The 20,800-nt window shown below is 38.8% G+C and overlaps 1 long non-coding RNA gene across 11 annotated transcripts in view; it reads left to right on the forward strand.

The window, feature by feature from the left end:
* The window catches only part of LOC112962363, a 107,710-nt gene that overhangs the window by 72,969 nt on the left and 13,941 nt on the right, over nt 1–20,800 (forward strand). For 9 of the 11 annotated variants that reach the window (XR_003252265.1, XR_003252268.1, XR_003252272.1 and 6 more), the window contains 4 exons: nt 8,639–8,697; nt 8,990–10,004; nt 15,692–15,758; nt 20,111–20,174. This is a non-coding gene — a long non-coding RNA (uncharacterized LOC112962363). The remainder of the gene's footprint in view (nt 1–8,638; nt 8,698–8,989; nt 10,005–15,691; nt 15,759–20,110; nt 20,175–20,800) is intronic. The other 2 variants (XR_003252275.1, XR_003252266.1) reach the window with 2 other exon arrangements.

Consider the following 20,800-nt stretch of genomic DNA (forward strand, 5'->3'; position numbering starts at 1 on the left):
ATAGTGGCTTGTCAGCCCTAGAGACTCTTGCCAACTGTTCATCTACCTAGCCATCACACACATCTATATAGAAAGCAACATTCAGTCCTTTTATCTTCAAAGCTCTGTACAGATTCAAGCTCTCATAACCCTTCACCTCTGGGAAGCTGATAAGCATTCTAGCTGAGGTTTGTAACAAAATCAATAGCTAAGGTTGCTTGCGCATTTCTCTTCTTTGCGGCTTTTTCAGCAAGAATTGTGAAATTTTGGGGCTGAAATTTACCACACTTCTGGATTAACTATATAATGTAACAATTGCCCATGAGGCTCACAGAATAAACTGTCTCCTCACAAAAATCTGTGTATAATTGAAGGCTATTAAATTCCAGGGAAGGAAAATAGCTAGTTTAGGTGTTACTTTTTGATAGCTGTATATGGGAGACATTTAAAAGGACTATCTTGGCTAAGGATGAAACAAGCCTTTGCAATAGTGAGGCATGAGTCTTCCTGGGAAGAATGCTTATCTGTTTGGGACCTTGATAACTTGGCAAAACACTAGCTGATGTCATGCAGGGAAGCATCTTGTATTAGCAGCGGATGAGGAGAAGATAATCTAGTAAATCTTTTAGACTCCTTATGTCTTGACTCTCCCCTTCCCCCTATACTAATAGAGAGGAAATTAAAAGGAGAAAGGTGAGACTAGAAATATGAGAACATGTTTCTGTGTGACACTCCCATTACTTCTAATGCTATCTCAAAAGAAAGTTCTGCAGCAATAGCTTTTCTAGTAAGACATTTGAGCAAAAGCAGAAGTGCAAAAAAGCACAATAAGGAAATAAATCATGAAGTCTGAATGAAGAAAAAGAAGTTTCATTAGAAGTGAGGATTAGACTGAGATACTGAATAGATATTCTTGATGTTTCTTTTTTCATCCAACCTCTTCAGCTCATCCTGACATTGTCTGTATTTCTAACATAGCTGTTGGAAAATGAATAAATATAATACATGAAATATAATGACTAGAAGTCTTGATTAGGCACAGTTGGGTACACAGCTGAACTGAATTTCACTAGTAATCTTTGACAAATTTCTAGTGTTATTTGCTGAACAGTTTCTTCTTGTGGGATACTTAACCAGATATAGCAGCCTATCTGTCAGGTGTCACTCTGAGGACCGAGCTCTTGAAATAATCTGTTCTGAGAGAAATTACTTCTGAATATAATTGTTATGAATAGATTTTTATTACTGACATGTATTGTATTTCATCACTTCATATTGTTTTCCAGTCTCTGTTACTTTCCTTTTAGGGTAACTTGATAGTCATTTCAACTCAAAAAGTGAGGTGAGACCAGGGCACTCAGCTGTGGACCAAACAACTCTGATTATGAAGTTAGTATGATACATATACTTAGCTAGAGTCTACGCAGGAAAATAGCTGTATGACTGTATCCCCTGTTAGAGGGATCAGACACATACTGTGCATAGGGAATTGAATGAAGCGTCTTTTTTTTTTTTGGAATGTCTTTGCAAAATTTCTCATGGTGAAATTCAGTCATGCCACAAATAAGCTTGAAAAAAATCTAAAATAAATCTAATGTTTGCAGATCCACCACAGTCATGTTCTTAAGCACTAATTGAGGACAACTCTGAGCTGGCATTTATAATGTTGATGAGATTTCAGTAAAACAAATATTGGAAGGAAGAACTTTGGAGGGAGGGAGAGAGAAATCTGTATTTTTCTCTTTCAGGCAGCTATTAACTATTGGTCGGTCCACTTTCAGTGACTCTATTTTCATATTACCTTTCTGACGCTGTATGACAGTTTTGTTTTCATGTTGACTGAGACTGATAGGAAATATCAGCAGGAAGAAATAATAATTTCCCATATGCTGTTGCTGCTTTTCCTGGAGTAGGCATACATGGATTGGGAGAGAGACCACATTTAAACCAAAATAGTTCTGATAGGGTGCAAGCATGAGTCATACCATTTAGTTCAAAATAAATCATTGAGTGTCCCATTCTGTTTTGTGGCTTGAATACAACTGCTGAAGAAAAGATCTCTTTTTGCTGCAGTCATTGTCCTTTTAAATAGATATAACTTTTCATCTGCCTGCAGGCACTTCAGTGTACCGACATCTCCCCTTTCACTAGGCAAACCCTTGTATATTATTGAATGACTGCTTAGCTGGCTACGTCAGTAGCTTTGTGCAGGAATGTCTTTGCTAGGAGAGGCAAATCCTCAAGAATGAACAAATGCCAGCTAATTCCATGTGACTGAGGTGCTTGATATGGTTATGAAAATATACTCATTTAAAGAAAACAGTCAAACACTGATCACCAATCATCTCTACTAATATCAGAGAGAAAGAAGTCTGACACAAAATATTCAAAAAGAGCAGCTGTCTTTAAAGATTAACAGATCTAATTTGTGCTTGGTCTTTGGGGCTTTTTGTTTCTTTCTGCTGCTGAGATGCTTAACAGTGTAGTAACAAAATGATCATCTTTATTTCATAGCTGCACTGTGGTTGGGCTCAGCAAAACTTAGCAACTAATGAAGACCTTAAAAGTTCAGTATAGCCCTTAGTCTGCTACTAGAGGAAGAATTTTAAGTTGCTAAAAAGTGTATTTGCCTGGAAGCAGGACACTATTGTGTGATCAAATGCTCGCTCTCCCACTCACTTTAGTTCCTTCTTTCTTTTTGTATTTACCTATTCCCTCAGCCCAAAATTGGCCTGAGGGTAGCTGTCTGTCTAATAACTTATTCAGCAATCTTCTTATAAAGAAGCTACCCATGAGTCATTTCACACTCCCCGGGCCCTTTATACAGATAGGATGAAAGGTCAGTCATGCATGCAAACGGCTTTCTTTCTGTTAAGGTAATTGCTATATCCCTTTTGAGGATATATGTTGCCGTGTTTGACTGTATATTGCCAGGCAGCCCTTGCTCTGAAGAGCGGAACAGCCACCCAATCAGCCTCCACAGCAGATGCCGTGTGCGTTATCTGCTGCAGTAACACTGACTTATCACGAGATCATGCTTGGAAGTAGACAGCCCCATGGTAAAGGAGATCTGTGTGCCTTGCTAGTGCCCATGGCTTCGAGGTCATTTCAGTCCTGTAGGTGATCCTTTTACCACCATATCTCACAAGTATCCTTTCTTGCCTTAAACTTTATCCAGTTTTCAACAAAGCAAGCAAATACCATTTTTTTTCTATTTCTAAACCTTCTAATTCATTGCTGGTAAAGCTTCTAAGTGACTACAGAAAATGAAGCCAAGCTGCTGTGTACAGATAAAAAGGAAGAATCTCTGAGTCCTTATTTTCTGATTTAACGAAGAAGCCAAACAAATAATAATTTTCAGGCTACAGCAAACATAATTCACATATTGCTGCAAGGTGTATTTTCAGTAACTTAAGTAGCACTTGTCTTGTTGATCTTGCTTTTTCTTGGATTTCCACAAACATATCTAGGCTTCCTAGAACACAAGCCCCTGCTATTACAGGCAACTGTGTCAGGTAATCCTTTTCATACTATGATCACAGTCTTTCTTAAAGCCAGGTAGGTTGCTTGCCCCCGCTGCTCCTATTAGAAGGCCGTTCAGAAATTTCAGTCCTCTGATAGCTATAAAACTTATTTCCAGTCAAAATTTATTTGTGGCCACACTTTGCGATTAGCAGTTATACCTCATCGTCCTTTAAACTAAACAGACCATCTCCTTGGAGAAGATCATGTTTAACTCATGGAGTTAAACCCTCAGATCCGCTCGCAGCATTCATTTTCCTAGGCTAAACAAGCCTCTTCTTGTGTAAGAAACTTTCTACTCCCCTGTCTTTCTGGTACTCTTCTTCACTGCCTGAATTCACCTTTTTCCAGCCTGTGTGACCAGAATGGTATATAGCACTCCAGGGGCAGTTTCACCAGAGCCCTGCATAGCTGTGTTAACTGCGGTGTTTCAACTGAAATCATTTTGTCTGATACTTCCTATGATTTCGTTTGTCTTTTTGAAGCAAAATGACAGTGGTGGTATTTGGGCAACTGGTGATCGCTTATGTAACATCAAAATTCCTCTATATTTCCAACACTTGTCAGCTTTGTGTTGTCAGACAAATTTGCTGACCTGTTACTATTTTCTCTGCGGAGATCAGCCAATGAAAAAACTTACACAAATGGTAATCATTAGGATAAAATGTACGTATCTGTTTTCTTTGTGATTTTCATTTTTTTAGCCCAAATGTTGCCTTTATTTAGCTCAAACCTGAATAGGCTCTTACACCCATATCTTTAATTCGAACATACCAAAAAGTTGTTCAGAAACCTCACTTTTTCTTCACACTTGGATACAGCTGACATTAAAGACTATGTTCGATCAAAGTGTTTTTTATTCCCTTAGGCTCACCTGCTCTTGGTGATCAGTTTTCTACTCTAATAATATTTCCATTTTTGCCACTGATATTTTCTTATTGCAACAGCAAGTCCCTGCTAATTGCATTCTCCCATTGGGCTTGTTTAACAATCTGCAGAAAGGAAAGGTGGTTTCCATAGGCTGGAACTGTTGTCTTCAGTTGTTGGCTTCTATGAACTGTGATAAAGAGGATTTACAAATTTAGAAATTGAAAAAGAAGAAAAAAGGGAAGCTTCAGGGGTTTACTAACAAATTTCCAAAGGTTGTCTGATGTTAGGGACTTGCAGACAGATACAGGCCATGTAGCAGCCCACTATAATCTTCTGTAACTGGTGTTGAACCCCATGACTCTCTAAATTGAATAGCATTTTCCTGAGAATTAGCTCAGTTGTAGAGTCCTAAGTAAATGTCAGGTTCTCTTTTTCTTTCTTAGGGAATTCCCCTCCTCTTTCAAGTCTGAACTGAGACTATTTTTTTAGTATGCTCAAGAGATATGATTGAGTAATAAAGGTTTTCAAAACCAGGATTTTCCCTTTTCCTACCCTCTATAAAATCATACCATTTTCAGTTTTAAATGAGATATGTCCCATATGAGGAACTGATAGATCCCAACACCACCAAAACTGAAGGCATACGCCTCTGAAATGAACACTAGTCTCTTCTGTCAGAGACAGCCTTCATCTTCTTCAGTAAAGGGTGGACCCTGTCAAAGAAAGTCCATTTGTAACATAAAGGGCTTCACTGACTTAAGTCCTATTTTATTGATGGGATTAGATTCACTGGAAGAACAAACCTGAAACTTGTGTTCTTTTCTTGTCTTCATTTAACCTCATTAATCTGCAGAAAGACAAAGTGAAACACTGTGTTGCAGCATCATCAAAAAGTTTATCACTACAAATCCATTTGGAAGTTAGATCTTTGAAATAATAATAATAAAAAAGTCATAAAAGTCCACCACAAAGTTCACAGCAAATTAGAACAATTACAAATTAGGATGGTCTAATCCAGAAGGGGAAGGTGTGCATGGGCAAGCTATTCATTCCCAAAGGAGTTATGGAGGAGGTGGGTCATAACTGGATCTATCTCTCTAGCATGTTTTTGGAGAGGGGCCAATGTATCAGACTGAAGGATCTTTGTCATCCTCTGGAGAAGTAGTGCAGGTTTCTCCCCCCTCCTCATCCCCGCGTAGAGAGGACATGTCTATTGTCATATTAGTGTCCAAATGGTGGATGTGGTGTCAGCCGACACAACAGCATAGCTGTTGCTTGTTTGCGCTGCTGGCTGGTGCCCACAGGGCTCCTACGGGGAAGCTGCCTTTATCAGCCAACCGGAAGAGGCAATGTTTGCAGCAGCACCAGCCCACGATCATTCTAGTTTAAGATCAACTGTAAATTACGCAGTGAAACAGCGTGTACAAAGTGTCATGGGTACCACTTTATGGAGCTACTTCACAGAGCTGGCTACGGGGTTCTGGATGCATTTTAGCAGAGGGTTTTAACAGGATGCAGGATGTGGCCTCTTTCTTTGATGAGCATATCTAGAGAAAATAACCTTTGATTACCCGTAGCTTGTGCACATGTGCATACTTATACACAAACAAGCACCAGCAAAGGAAACTGCACAGTGTTCTCAGTTTTCCAGATCAGCTGTTTGCCTTTACCTATCTACCCAGTAATCTGAGATCACATAGCAACATAAGTGTTACTGGGCCAAAAATAGTCCTGCCTTCAGAAGACTTTTCTCATAGTATCACTGAGCAAAAGCACATGTAGGAAATGGTGTCTCTCAGATAACAGCTGCTAATTATCAGAAAATGGGTGAATGCATGATTGGCTTTCATCGGTGTTATAATACATAGCTAACAAGTCAACTGCTCATATGCATATAGCCTTTATACAGTGTATGGTCTCCATTAAATGTTATTTAAGTGTTTCAGTAATACTTAAGGTTAAAAGATCTATCCATGATAGGAACTACCTTCCAGTAAAACTCAATGTTAACTTTCATTTTCCATTATCACTTTTTTTTTCTGTTTTTTTGTGCCTATAGAATTTCAAGAAAATGAGATATTCTGTTTGTGGGATTATGTCCAGAGAAGCATGTTTCTGGCCAGTAGTCTGGATGAAGTTGTTTTGAATAAAATACATAATGCAGTTTCAGTGTTTGTGTGTACATGTGTGTGTGTGTGTGTATATTTAATATATACACATGCATAGAAACACATATACATGTCATTCATATATATATGCACGTGTGTGTGTATAAACACACACACACATGCACACGCACACGCACACACACACTTTTATACAACTATGTGTGTCAGGTTGGGCAGGAGTGGACTAATGAGACAAATGGTAAAACTTTCACTGACCTCAGTTGACTCTGAAGTCCTGACTAGCAGGACTACTACAGCTTTATTTTCTACTATGTCTAAATTTAAAATATACAGAAAGTATCTATTCTGTATGTATAACAGAGAAATTTTAATGTTTGTCTTAAAGATAATACAAATTAGCATATACCAGAAGTTGAATCAAAACTGATTATGTCAGGCCCTGAACTTGTAACATCTTATAATATAAACTTACACTGTTCAGTATAATGGATTGACAAGGTATCAGCTGAAACACTTCCCTGAAATAGGACTTACCTCCCTTTAGGTATTTTAATGATAATAACAATAAATTTATATTTAACATTAAATCAAATAAATTTCTATAAAATAATTGAATTAAATTAAAATAATTAAAATTAAATAAATAATTTATTAATAAAATAATAAATTTTAATTCTTTTATCCTGTGGAAATACTTGGAGATATTTCTTACAGAAGTTCAGTGAAACTCACCATGCTACTGAGGAAATCCCCTAGCAAAAGAAAGCATTTGAAAGGGATAGGAGAAGATTACAGGGTTCTTTAAAATGTGGAAGCAAGAATGAAAATATTGAAAACTTGTCTGCTCAGTATATATGGAATTTACAGTCCTGTGATCAGTACTTTCTAGGACTATTGGATCCATCAGGGAAGCATTTTTATTTAACAGTCTTAAAGTTTGCCTCTCCTTCTGCCTGTAATACTTGGGAATAAATCAATGCACTGTACAAGTATGTATAAAGGTGAGCAACTTGAATTTCGATTCGTGCAACACTTGCTGTGTTAAGAAGGTGACACGACTGGGACACAATCTGGGATTAACAGAGGTGGAACACAGTGCAGGTTCAAACAGTTCAGCCACTCCTGAGAAACAAACTGTGCTTACACACTACTAAAAGTTGGTGGTTTTTTATTATTTTAGTTTTCTTAGTTTGAATATAGACTTTAAAACAAACAATATGCATTATATTTGGATATATTTGCAATGATTTTGAAATCTCATTGGGAGGTTTTCATTTTGCCGCACACCACTTTGGTGAGTGTTTCAAGAACAGCGGAAACCCCGCGGTGGGAGAAGCAACAGGTTATCCAAGCAAACAGTCTTTCAAGAGGCACCTATGCGCCGCCAGAGCTGTGGAGAAGATGCAGCAGGTATTCTGATTGAAAAAGAAGTTCAGCAGTTCAAAAAAGAGATCTCTTACAGGAAATAAAGAACCTTATGAATCAGAAAGAGTGGGAGTCAGTGACAGAGGGAGTACTGCAATAATAGATGGCAATGGCTATTGCATACAATGGCAGATACCAAATGACAGATTTTTAAAAGAGCACTGCATGTTCCCAGCCACTATAGCTCTACTGGCTTTCTAAGCTGCTGTGTTACATATCTTTATAGTTATTTCAGTGAATACACATCATGGCACTCTGAGCATTTCTTCTGGAAACGGCAGAATAAACTTCTTGCAGTTTACAGTGTTCTGCAGGGATGCAGCAAAATGTGTCTCCTCTGCCTGGTGCTTCAATCTGGTATTTTCTGCATGGCTGTCTGCACATCAGCCACTGGTAAATAGCTAGAGATTTTTCAAATTTAGCATCACTATTTGTGTATTGTCCATCAGTCTCTGTTTTCTTCCTTCCTTACCACCTTCAGAGACCTTTTGTATTTAGGGAGCAAACTATTAGTTTTAGAGTACTGCAAATTGTTTCCCCACACGTGGGTTAGCACATTGTTTGTTAAATTTTTTTTGTATTCCACTTGTGTAATTTAAGAATGAAAATGTCACATTCCAGTACAATGCTACGGTCATAAAATAGACATTCCTCTTTCAGTGTATTCCATTTCCACACATAGAATTTACCTTGTCTGTGTATTTAATGGGCAGGTATCCATCCTGGTACCATGGCACTGAGCTTTGGCAGCTGGTGTTCTGTGCTAGAACAAGTAGGTGCTTTGAATTACACTTTAACTGGTATTCCGGGTCACAGACTTCAGTTTTGCATTAGTATTACAATTTACCTCAAACCCCTTTGCTTCACAGAGGATCAAATGAACACATCTATTATCCTCATCTAATCACTAACATTTTAAAGCAAAATAATATTTTGGTATTTATCTAATTAACTTGTCAGATTTATTACAGATGAAAGTTCTCAAATATGAGAAATTATAGATATATTTTATTCTTAGTAGCTTATTGGGTAGAAAAAAGAATGCTTTTTGGTCTGTTTTGAAGGTGTGCATCCTGCCTATGATTTATCTATTTCTGGTGTGCTAAAGTTGGACTCCTGAGAACAACATCTGCTAAGTCAGCGGGAAGAGACTCTGGTTAAACAAGTGCCACCTCTGCAGGACCAGTGAACTGAATGGAAGTGTGGAGGACCAATGTTTCTGGGAGCCTGACTGACTCAGAGAACGGGCGAATGGATGTGAAGGCATCCTTCTTTAGATTATGAGCAGTATAACAGCTAAAATTCTGTGTCAGGTGAAGTATGTCAGAGCAATGTATTGCTGCATGCTATTGAGTGGTCATTTTGGTCTGGTTTCAGGAAACACGAGTCAACTTCACAGAAACTGTACAAGCATAAAGGAAAGTGTGTGTCAATAACAATATTGCTTTTTAGTTGGAGATGCTTTAAGCATATTCCAGGCCCCAAAATCAGCAGATATATTTGCAGTGTAAGTATTGCCTGGTTACCATTGCACTCCAGCAACTTCTGCAGAGAGCTGTGGATGTGAAGATGCTCTTGGGAAATATAAGTGCACTGTCAGGGAGCTGCTCCTAGGGAAGATAAACACTTCTCCCACAGGTCAGGTTGTTGTTAGAAAGGGGAGGAAAAGGAGACCATAGAAGTCTAAGAGAAGGAGAGCTGGTGAGTTGCTAATGTAGTAAGAGAAAACTGGATGTAAAGTGTTGGGGAACTGATAAATCTCTCCCTGTATTTCTCTAAATGTTTCCAAGAGGAAGCCAACAGTTTAAAAAATGGACGCCTACAACCATCTCATCAAATATATGGCCCTTTTCTTTTGATGTAGAAGGTGGCAAAAATTGTCTCAAGTGTCTTCCAGTTCTTCATGAATAAGCTCACTATCATCCAGTCTTTTCTTAAAATGCTTCCTCCTTGATTTTCTTCGTGGAATTTGAAGTGCAGTGATTTTCTCAGGCATGTTTCCTGAATGTAGGTCAGCCCTTTAATGAACAGAAGTCAACACCATGTGGCTAAGGAACATTCATACGACTCCATTTAGTGGTAAGTGATGACTCTGTTTGGACAAAGAATTTGATTTACTATTACAAATAGGGAACATTGGGAAAATCATGATGAGCCCAGCGAGACTTACTAGTTATGTATACAGTCATTCTTCCAGCGGTAGTATTCACAGCTGCCTCCACTGTGCTCGATGTGCTCCACTGTACTCCACTGTACTCCTCTTTCCACATAATGCTGGTCTCTTGATACTCAGAATCACATTTTTTGGGAAAAAAAGTGCCTCCTGACAGAATACAAACTTGGAAGTTCATTTATCTTCCAAAAGCGTTCCCAGCTATACAAGCATAACCCTCTTCATGATTATTTTATATTCAGTAACACTGTTGATATCTTGGCATACTACCAGATACATTTTAGGGCTATTATAATAGTATGAGAATGTTTCCAAAATAATACTTTTACAGTTTCCAAAGAAAATATGCATTTCTTTCATAATCTTTGAATTCATTCATTAAAGCTCAGCTAATAAAAATAAATATTTAGCACAAACATGTGGGCCTTAATATTTGCCTGCAGTGCTGGGACTCTTAATACAGTCACTAAATGTATATACATTAGAAGTCATGGATACTGATGCTAAAGAGACATTCATCCATGTTTAGCTTTATGGATATGACTAATCCCACAGAAGGCAAAGGAACTACTCATATTCCTAAACATATGCTCACATTTTGCAAAAACAGGTCTTATGCTTTAATGGGATATCATAGAAGTTATGTTATTTACTGACTGAACCAGAGGGGAAGTCCTTTTGTTATATAATTGTCTCCCTCTAGACTTTTAGAACCCTAGAAAGGTGTTTTTAATGCCCTGTGCTGATATATCAAAGGGAATTACTCTTAATTACTGTTGGTGCTGTAATGCCTAAGGGCCCTTCTGTGCTAGATGCTGTACATACAAAGTGGTAGGCAGTCAATGCCTTGAAGATCTTACCACCAAAGAGCTTGTTGAAACTGGTAAAATTCCCAACACAACTACAATGGCTTGATTGTGCTATTGCAGTTATAGTAGAATAACTGTGCATGTGAAAATCCTCTCCCAAAGCAACTCCCTCTGTAGCTGTGCCCCGTACTGACAAAGTAGACAGATGAGGTGAGAAGGGATATAGCACCCGAAATGTCATAAATGGAATATGGGATACCTGTGCAGCAACTGGATTTGAGAGTTTTTTAAGTTTGGTTTGGTTTTGTATCGGAGAGGGTGAGTCTTGGTTAGGAAGGTGATAAACTAATGAGAAGGAAATTCAGAGGGCAACAAGAGGCTGAAGAGGGCAGTGGAGAAGCAAGTGAGAAGGGCAGGTGAGGATGGAGCTGAGGTGAGGAGACCACAGCTGTGAGTGAAATACATTTAGGGCAAACATCTAATTGGTGTACAGTTAGATTGCTGCAGTTTCAAGGCAGTAGGCACTCCCTGACCAGCTTTGGAAATGAGGGTAATGAGCCTAATTTCCTAAGTATTGTGATGAGTCTTTTAAACAAGAAAATGCTTTTTCCATTTTTTTCTCCCAGATGAATTTTGATCTGGCAGTCTAGGTAGAGTCAGGCACATCCTCACTGTTGGGCAGTACAAGCAGGGGGCAGAGACCCTGAAAAAACATTGACCCAGGAAGTGGTGGGACACTTCTGGAATGCCCTAGCTGCATTGTAAGGGAGGAACAAAGGGAAGGATGAAAGGAAGAGGAGCCGGAAAAGGAGCTTTGCAAAGCTCAGAAGGGTGAAGAGCATATCTGTGAGCATGGCTACTAGAAGCTGGACTTAGCAGAACTTGCAGATAAGTGGCAGACTACAAAAAAGACACTAGAAAATGAGGGTCAAAGTGTTCCAGCCACTGAACCTGACTGGGAACATGCATGTAATTGTGTCAGGAAGATGCTGGACTAGGCAAGCACCTAAGACTGAGAAGCCCTTACTCTATGGTAGACCCACAAATAGGAGCCAGTACTGCTTTAACTGAGTTGCAATTGCTTGGGCCATTAGATTACTTGTGAGCTCTAGGAAGATGCTTCTTCATTTGCTGGCATTTTTGGTCAGTTGGGGTCCACTTTCATGACCATCTACAGTGCCATCCACCTGGAGCACCTTCTGCCCTGTCTCCTCTGGGAGGAGATAGCTGTCACACTGGTGCTACTCTAGGGCTTCAGCACAGCACAGAAATGTGCAGCTGAAATAATTGCACTTTCAAATTATACACTAATTCCACCATATTTAGGAAAAGGCCAACAAAATAATTGGATAAAAACAAACGGTTTGTGAAGGAAAACCCAGATCCCTATTTCAGACAGCATATGACTAAGCTTGGCTGGATTCAGAGCTGTGTTACAGCAACAAGGAAAAACATAGACCTTTTACCCTAAAATCTATAGACGCCTTGCAGATTGGCAAGTATGAAGGATGCTTGCTATAGCTTGCAGTTCAGTGGCTTCATATTAAACTAGTCAGCCTAGTACACTAGCAGTAGGAGACAAACAACAGCAGACCCCATTACCCTAGAGCTGATTGTTCAATTTGCCTGCAGTGGACATGCAGAAAGAAGAGAAAAGGGATTTTTTAGCTACCTAATTAGGACTCTTCACTTTGTCATCTCAGGCCACTCATTCTTTCTTTAGTCTTGGACTGGAAATGACTGAAGGCTGGTAAAGATCTTAGCAAAGTTCCCTACTGGGATGACAAATCTTCGGGGGTGGCAGCTTCAGAGTCCTGCAGGAGGCGGTGGTATCTAACAGCAAGGCAATTTCTAACCCACATGGCCAAAACTGCATTCTTGTTTCTGGTATGATTTCTGCACTTTGGCTAGGTGGGGTTCTCACTGAATTCAACTTCTTTGACTGTATGTGAGCTGATGACAGTTTTGGAAAGTGGAATAACTTGCTGATGAGTTAACCACCTCTAGAATAACACAGAAGAGAGAGATTAAAGAGGAGAGTTTGATGTAGCAATATATGGTAAGCAATAAGAGATGGTTTATGGCTGGACTGGAGACAACAGATGCATGATCCCACCTCCATTTTCTAGGGATGGCTAGGTTAGAAATATGTGAGAATAAAAGGAGAGAGAACAGGAGATATCTAATTTCTGTCAGCCTATCAAGGGGTGAGGAGGCACATGGAAATGGTAAACCCCAATCCCATCCATGGTTTTATGGCCTTCTCATTGTTTGAGACTAAATGCAGAGATAATGAGAGTCTATTTGAGCTGGGAGCCAACTGGTACATTACCGAGCATCATAAACCAACATAGACAGTGCTACATCCCACATTTACTCGTAACTCCCTCTTGCTTGTTTGAGTACAGAAAGCAGAACTGGTCCTGATATCAATCCTCATCTTATGTTTTCAAATATACCTAGGGTGCTTACTTGTGAAGTACAACAATGTAAATACAGGATTAAATAATCTGTACTTGGCTGCTCCTGTACAGCTGCAGCGTACAGTAAGTGTGTTACATTTTTTGGCATAGGGCAAGGCAAAAGCATCTATATATACTTCGAGTTGCACAGCCTTATCTTTAAACACCTTGTGTTCAACATATGTGAAATGATTCAGAAGTATTCTGTGGTGCCCTCCTGTCTGCCACATTTTGTCACACTCACATGGAGATGAAACAAAACAAAACAAAACAAAAAACCTCAGGGCATTTTAAAGGAGTCACATGAGTGATATCCTGGACCTTTTATCCATTGCATGAAAGACATTAGTGACTGATAATGATAGCCTGTCAGATAATGCTGGAGCCAAAAATTAATCTCTGCTTGTTAGCTAAAAACCATTTACTGCAACGCTTCCTAAAGTTTGAACGCTTGAAAAAATTCAACAGAGAAAAAGCCATTATTTTGTCACCTTGTTAAAATATGACTATGGTGGTGCTGTTCAAAAGTGTTTACAATGTCACAATGGAAATACAGGCAGTACAAAGTCACAGTACTGCAGAGAGCTATCCTACTTTTAATAGCATCCATTGGGAATAATTTTGAGAAGAATTGTAGTCTTTCAAATAAATTTTCAAGGGTTTCAACTGAAAGCAAATAAACAGAATAAAAGACCCAGGGCTATTTTAAAGTTGAGATATTATCCTGAGTTAAAATCTATGGTAACTTTGTTAGAGATGCCTCATTGTTAGATTGTTTTATAGTATTTATATAGATAATAAAGAATGAAGAGTATTTGAAAATCAGAAACCAGAACTGATGTCATCATGTTATTAACCTAATGCTGTCTTCTTCTGTCTATTATCTTCCTGAGATGTCTCCTATATTTCCCTTCTCATCTGTTTCTATTGGCTTTATCTATTATTTTCTTCTGGGAATGATCAACCAGAAATGCTCCCCCAAGATCAACAGTAAGTTTTGTTCAGCTCTCAAGTCATCATGGAGTGAAAAGTGATTCATTTCCCTCATACTTTTAATCACACTCTTCACTACTGAAAAACCGATTTAACTGGGGAGAAAAACACGCCAGTAAAGAGAAGACATGTATGAGCCGTGGCATATTCGTCCCCACCATATGAGGTATAGCTGGTGAAGAGGTCCTTCTTTTGGCTATATTGCCAGAATATTCACCTCCAGAGATCCTCTGTCATGGCAGAAAATCTGAGCAGGAACAGTAATGGTTTCTGTGTTATACATAACTAAATGGAAAGGATGAGAAAGCTCCTAAAGTGATAAAGGAAATGAGGGAACGGATACAGTTTAGTCTAAACAGGATTTATTTAAGATTTAAGCAGATTTTGTTCCCTTAGGGAATTAAGATGCCATTTTAATGTCTATTTCCAGATATTTTACACATTGCTGCAATCACTTTCAGATGACTTAAACATATGCACAGTTATTATTGTTTATTCCTTCTGTCCTCTTGTACATTTTCATTCAGCTGCTCTTTATTTTGAAACCTCTTTGATGTATCTTGACTTAGGTCTTGCCAAACTGAGAATTCTTAATCAAGAGAACAAATACTTCAAAAAGACTTTCTGGCATTAAGTCTTTTATTTTCCTCTCTCCCTCTTCTTCTCTCTCTCTTTTTTCTTTTTCCTTTTAACAGGAGAGCGGAAAGATGGGGGAGAAGATTAAAACATGGACCTCACTTGTCGCAACATGTGATTGTGCAAAATATGGTACTACTTCCCGAATTTCTTTTAAGCATGCCTCTAAATATTTTTGCTCTTGGTGCAGCTCATCACACAGTTTTGGCCATGTGGGTTAGAAATTGCCTTGCTGTTAGATACCACCGCCTTCTGCAGGACTCTCAAACTTTCTTTATGTCATACTATTAGTTAGGCACACAGGCAAACTGACTGTTAGTTTTGGTAAATATAGTAGTAGCTGCAGAAGCAGTAACCAATGGAGGAGCTCTCTGATGGTCACCATACCTTGGATAGGGTAAAGTCCTGGCCTGCGGAGCTCCTTGTCTGAATCGTGAGGGCAGGCAAATGGAGAGAAGTAATATGGGGGGTGAAATAACTTCTTCAAGATCACACAGAGGTCAGCACAAACTGAAAAATACACTGGAAATTTTATGATACTTACAGTGGACACTGGGGAGATCCTGGCTAAGGGAGGCCCCTCATCACCCTCCTGGCTTGTGCTGTGTACCCTCATGTGTCAGTGCTGCACTACTTAGACTAGGATTTTTGCATTATCAGTTTTCCTTCCTTTTTCCATTGAATTTGTTTCAGATCTTTGCTTTGTGTAAAACAGTGGTCACATGTGAAGAACAACCTGGTCATACTTGATATCAACTTGGTAAGTGATCCTTAACATGCAGTCTTACAAACGGAGACTTTTCCAGCTCTCAGTTAGACAATGAATTCAGTTAAGTTGTATTCCTCTTTCCAAATATTTGGTTCTGGGGATGAAATCTGATTGCCCCTTAGGTTACCTGCAGACAGTTCACTTTTGTAATGATGAGGTGTTTGTTAGAGAATTCACTTAAATCACGTAGTGCTAGCACTGTTCTGAGATGTAGGCTACTTCCATTCAAAGTGAGAGGCACCGGCAACATGGATGCCTACCTCTGAGCTAGTCAGCGACAGCCCTGTTTCTAGTTAATGCAGCATTGTTGGCACACCTGGGGTAGGCTTTGTCTCTGCTCAGGATGTCTGAAATAGATGAAATGAACAATTCCTTAAAATTGGTTATTTCTCTCCCTGGACAAAAAGGAGTTTACATTACCAGCTTAGAGGCAGACATCTGCATTTTAGGCATCCTAATTTGGATGGGTGAATTTCACCCTATGAAGTTGTATATATTGCAGCTACTCATCAAAAATACACCCGGTAATAAAATTGCTATAAATAAGATGTCACTTTCTCATGATCTGATCACAGAATAAAGCACAGACTGTTTAAAATTAGCATAATACACCAAAGTGAGAGCTCCTCTGGTGCGGCCACCACTTCTGACATTATTCTGGATTTTAACATAGTGAAGGAAAGACTGAGAATAGAACACTCTTGTCTTCTTCTGGACATAGCTAAGAAGAAATTTAGCCTTAAAGACAGATTTCGGCATTGGGATGAAGTCCTCCTCAGTGGTTACTCTATCTCTGAGTGGTGTATGTCAGCAGTCCTCCCTGGCGCTGTTTTGTATGGCTAGAGAGGACCTTAACAGTGCATTAGAGCCTCTGTGGTTTTGGGATAATGTGTGACTTCTTTGGCTTTCCAACTATTGTCCTCCTCCCAGGTCATCTTTGTAGCACCTCATGCCTTCCCACCTTTAAGTGTTATCGCCTCCAGTTCTTCCTGTGACACTTCTTTTCTCTCACTGTTTTTTGGCATTGTTGCCAGTTTCCTTTTCAAGTTGTTGATGCATCTCACTTGCCATGAATTTTCCAAATTTTCTTCTGGCTCATTCAGTTTCTACTTGGCTCCATATTTTCTCCAGCACCTCAAAGTTTATTCAGCCTGACACTTTTTCCAACACATGGTGGATAAAAGATCATACATATAAGATTTAGTTATTTGCTCTGACCTCCTTGCCTGTGGTTTTGGTTTTCTCTGTATTTCCATTTATCTTCTCTTTTTTTCTTCCATTACTGTTACTGATTTGTGCTTCCACATTATTTGCAATTTCAAACATTCTTTCTTTTCATTATCAGTTTTGGCTAAAACATCCTGACATCTATTTAACACTGCAATGCTACTCCTAAGCACATTCCAGGTGGGAGCTCAGTGTTGACACGCATCATACTCCCACATTTTTTTTTTTCTGAGTGCTGTGATTAGTTTCCTGAAGTAATAGGGCACCAAAAAAAAAGCAAGATCTTCACTTAAAAGTCACTGGAATACTTCAGAGTACCTGCATGTACAGGAGACTGCCCATTTTGCAGTATTACTAGTCAGAGTCAGTCATCAAGGAACTAGCTGATCTTTCATGGTTAAGGTTTAAATTAGAGGAAATCAGGTGTTTGAGATTAAGCATATGTGAGCATTCTGCTGAATCAGAGAGAAGAATTTGCCCTCCATTTCCATTCAGATTAATCCAGTCCAGCTGAAAGCTTACAAAGCATGTGCTACCCAGACAAAGACATCTAGAAGAGAACTCATATATGTTATGTCTTTAAGTAAAAAAGCTAATATGGTGTTTTGAAACTGACTTATTTTTTGACAGTGCGGATTTCCATGATGTTTTATTACTTTATATCCTTTTACTGCCTTACAGTTTCATCTTAAAAATCTGCCATTAAGAAATCCAGTACTCTTGGGGCAACTTTTTATAATCATACGATTTCGAATGAATGCTCCAAGGGTAAGGTAATTCAGAAGATGATGGCATCCCAGCAGCGGAAACCTCATCCTACATAAGGATCTATTTGAATGCCTCCAGTCTGGCTTGCGCAGTGCATGCAGTGCTGGGGCAGGCCCTCTGTGCAGTGATCTAAGTTGGACTGAACTGACTAGATTTTTTCTCCATGACTGGTGGTTTTTCATTTTAGGTTAACTTTGCAGTCATTCTAACAATCATTTCCCTTTTTTCAGTCTTAATGGTTCAAAATTTGCTATTTCTGCCATTCCTCTAGAGGGATGCAGATTAGAGAAATGCTTGCTCTTTGGTGTAATTCCACAGTCCCTTTTTAAAGTATCATGCACATCTGAAAAACTAAAGAAATGAGATTACACTTTTAGTATAAGCTTGTTTTACAATCTTCCTTGCATTTGTAAAGTCTGAATGCAAAACTACAGTTAGGATCCTCAATCAAATCAGACTGAAGGTTTTCATACACAGAAATTGGCCACTACATTTGTGTGTTTAGCTTATGGATTATGCTTTGAACTGCTAACAATGGTAGATAAAGAAACACCCTTAAACATTTTGCTTAGAGTTATTTGCCAATTTCTGAGTCACATCACATGGTACAGACTTTTAAGATTAAATTACATAATGGGAAGAGTGGTCAGAACAAACTACCTGGAAAATATTGCTCAGGGATCCATGATTTTTCGTTGCATATATTTGAAAAGAATAAAAAGAGAACACATCCGTCAGGAATAAATGAATCTAGCACTCACTGATTTCGAATGGGTTTCTTTAGTAGTTCACACCCAAGTTATTGGAAAACTTTTCAAATTATGCAAACAAATCACCCAGGTTATTTGTAGTCTTAGGCACTGAATCACTCACTTGAGCAACGGACAATTTAAGCAAAATTTCTACTCCAGGCAAACAATTGGGTATTTGAAAACCTGCTCTACTGCTGTTAATCTTGAATGTTAAGTTTATAAGGAAAGAGAACGGCTTATGCATTAAAAAGAGCTGGTTGAAATTTTTCCAATGAAGTATATTCCTATTGGGAAATGCTATTACACTGAAAATGAAACTTTGGATTGAGATGTGTTGATAGTTAAATGAACTACATGAAAATATAGAGTAATGTAGATTTTTGTTTTGAAATTAAAATAAAATTTGAAAAAGAGTACGCAATACTATAAATCACAGCATTACATCAAGAAGGAAAGAGACTAAATAAGAACAAAAGTTTTTGGCTTTAGCAAACCAGAGTGTTCCAATTCTATGTGTCAATTTTTTCATAATATTTGTTCTAAGGAAAATTCAGAATTTTCTTCTTTTCTTAATTCATAACTGAAACATGCTGTTAAGATACCAGTATTCTCTGTGGAATTATATTGCTCGGTTTTGACCATTTCCAATATCATGTCTTTTGTGGCTCATACCATATTCACTAAAGTTCAGCTTCAGCTCTCAGACTTAGCACTTATGGTAACTTTGAGCCTTGGTAATTTGTGATTTTCTCAGCTGAGTTTCCGTACTTTATATGAAGTGAAGTGCCCAAGGACTAACCAGACAGGGAAGCTGGCCTTCATTCTTGACCTGAGAAATGATGCCTCCGTTTTAGGGTGGAGAAAGAGTTCCAGGCCTTCATAAGGAAGGATAAGCTGATACTGGCTGTCTTTCCCTTGCAGATAAACTGAGTGTATCCAGGACAGCTCACTCTAACAGCGTTCAGGAAGCCCAAATACATCTATAGCTTAAAAATAAGAGATATTTTATTTTTGCATATCAAAGCATAAAAAATAGCTGAGTCTATTTTTCGCTGAAAAGCAAGGGAAAAAATTCATGTGAAAAGATGTCTCATGAGATTGCCAAAATGTTAACTGACTTTTGAAAGAAATTCTTAGATTTTTAACACTGGAGCAGAAACCTTTGTTCTATAGCACCTACTACACGGGGACTTCTCATAGCTGCTGGAATAGCATAAGAATAGTAACAACAACAATAGTCATTACTGCTCTTGGTAAAAGTAGTAGACGAGGATAGTGCTAGCACAACTGGAAGAAATTAGTAAAGGAAACATGCAAGCTGGTGTGAGAAAATTTCCTGACAAGTGAGAAATTGCAAGTTTATGGAATATTTCTTGAAGGGAAGTGGTAGCAACTTCGTTGTTTAAGACATGTGCAATGAAACAAGACAAGTTACTAAATAATAAACTGTGGGAAATACTTTAGATGAAGGGACCAAATAACTTTTAAATCTTCCCATCTCTAACTTTTTTATAAAAGCAATTTAAGAAGAGAATTATGTTGGCTTCTTGGAAATTTCATGAAGTCTGATCATTATTTTTAATGTGTTCTTTCAAGTAAATCACATCTCTCTCCATGCCTCACTGAAATCACCTGCTCTGGACCACACATCTCATGACAGGTAAGGAGACCTACTGATTGGATTTTCTATGCTTCCATCACTCACAGTGCAGCAACTGGGTAAATATACATGAAGACAGCTCTATAGCAAAGGCTATCTTAAGGCTGCCCAGAAGTTCAGACAGACTGACTTTTTCTTTCTCCTTTCATCCTCATACTTGGGGTGGCCATCTCAGGCAAAATGGACTTAGAAAGTAGTGGAGCAAGAGCTGGGAAAATCAGTGGAGTTCAAGGGGAGTTGGTCTAGGGAAGCGGGGAGTCAGGAAGGTTACAGTGAAGCGGGAGTGTGTGAAAAAAGGCTAGAAAGGGCCTACAAGTTTTCCAGGAGTCTGGATTTGGGATGTATGCAGGGAGGAAAAGGCAATTGGAGGTCAAGAGTAAGGTTTTAGTGCTTCTGCCTGTTCATCCTACCTGTCCCTCAGGAGCAGCCAGTTGGGGCATGCAGGTGGGAGTCAGAAACTGGCTGCTCCAGCTCATGTTCCCAGAGCAACCAGGTGCTGTCCTGGCTGGAGCAGCAAAAGTTGGAAGGATGCACCCTAGGCAAACTCCTGTTTTGCTCTGGCCTAAAGCTAGTCCCAGCTTTCACTATTGTATCCTACTCTGGCAATGCAAAACTATAAACCTAGT

This window comes from Apteryx rowi, unplaced genomic scaffold, assembly GCF_003343035.1.
Source record: "Apteryx rowi isolate R43461 unplaced genomic scaffold, aptRow1 scaffold_147, whole genome shotgun sequence".
Classification (NCBI taxonomy): Eukaryota; Metazoa; Chordata; class Aves; order Apterygiformes; family Apterygidae; genus Apteryx; species Apteryx rowi.